Source organism: Ixodes scapularis, unplaced genomic scaffold (genome assembly GCF_016920785.2).
Source record: "Ixodes scapularis isolate PalLabHiFi unplaced genomic scaffold, ASM1692078v2 PGA_scaffold28__5_contigs__length_5199819, whole genome shotgun sequence".
Taxonomy (NCBI): Eukaryota; Metazoa; Arthropoda; class Arachnida; order Ixodida; family Ixodidae; genus Ixodes; species Ixodes scapularis.
The window spans coordinates 3382727-3383759 of NW_024609855.1; the positions used below are offsets into that span (position 1 = coordinate 3382727).

Here is a 1033-nt window from a genome sequence, read left to right on the forward strand (position 1 = left end):
AGTCCCCGGAGCCACGCTTCGATGCTGTTGTTCGTCCTTGTTGGCCTTCCTGCTAGTGTTGATTCTATGACTGACCAAACCAGAAGAGGGGAGGTGGCCGACGACAAGCCGTTTCGACGGGGTCTCCCGATATACACGTCCTCGAAGTAGTCCGCCACGAGTAAGGCATCGGTTGGGAAAACCTCGAGAAGTTCCTCGAAGGCCTCGGGAATGTCGGCGATTCGCAAGAAGGCCAATGCTGGATGCATTCCCATTTGAAAATCAACAAGAAATAAAGTAACCAATTGGCTTACCTGAAGACAACAATAATACGTATAAATAGAATGCCGCATACCAGAACAGCAAACTCGTCATCTGAATTGTCTGAGCTGAAAAAAACATCCCTGTATCGTTGATGGCCGCTATCTTGAAGTCCGTGTAAGCCACCTCAAGGCAGTTGGCCCCCCATGTGACTCAGAACGACGTCGAAAAACCTTAAAACGAGCGAACATATTTTGAAGTGTTTCAACACATATCCAATAATAGGACCACCGAGCGTTTCGTTTTATACGTTTATCAGAGCTCTTGAATGCTTACCTTTTGTAGGTAGCTTCAGATTTGTTGGGCAGCAAGCAGTAAACCATTGGCTTTACCACGCCGTTGACTGTGGCATGCTCCGTGTACAGTTAGTAGAACTGTGCCGGGGTCACTTTCAAGGTCTTGTCCGCGAACCACGTAGTCGCGTGAGCCAGACAGCTCAAGTTGCGCTCGGTGGCAAAGATCAGGATTCTTTCGCCGTCGCCCTCTCCGCTATCGTGGAGGAGAAAGGAGTCTTTTTTTGGCTGTGGTCTGCATGCAGGTAAAACAGTCATTATTATCATAATATGTCGTGCACTGTGATTTCGCGCTGCAATACACTTTACTTTGAACTCTGTGGGCATTCGATCGTATGTCGGCTCTGCAAGATGATACGCTGTACTCGAAATTCGGCCGCTGCCTTTGCTTGCGGATGGTGCGCCGGAGTGTTGGCGGTGCGGGAATCTGCAAAAAAGTG

General features: G+C 49.0%; 1 long non-coding RNA gene across 1 annotated transcript; it reads right to left on the bottom strand.

Moving 5' to 3' along the window:
* Positions 1 to 205: 205 nt before the first annotated feature.
* On the bottom strand, positions 206 to 777 carry LOC120839774. Its single transcript, XR_005715387.1, has 3 exons — positions 577 to 777; positions 335 to 473; positions 206 to 238 (listed from the first exon to the last, which is right to left on the bottom strand). It is a non-coding gene; the product is annotated as an uncharacterized LOC120839774 (long non-coding RNA).
* Positions 778 to 1033: the final 256 nt, after the last annotated feature.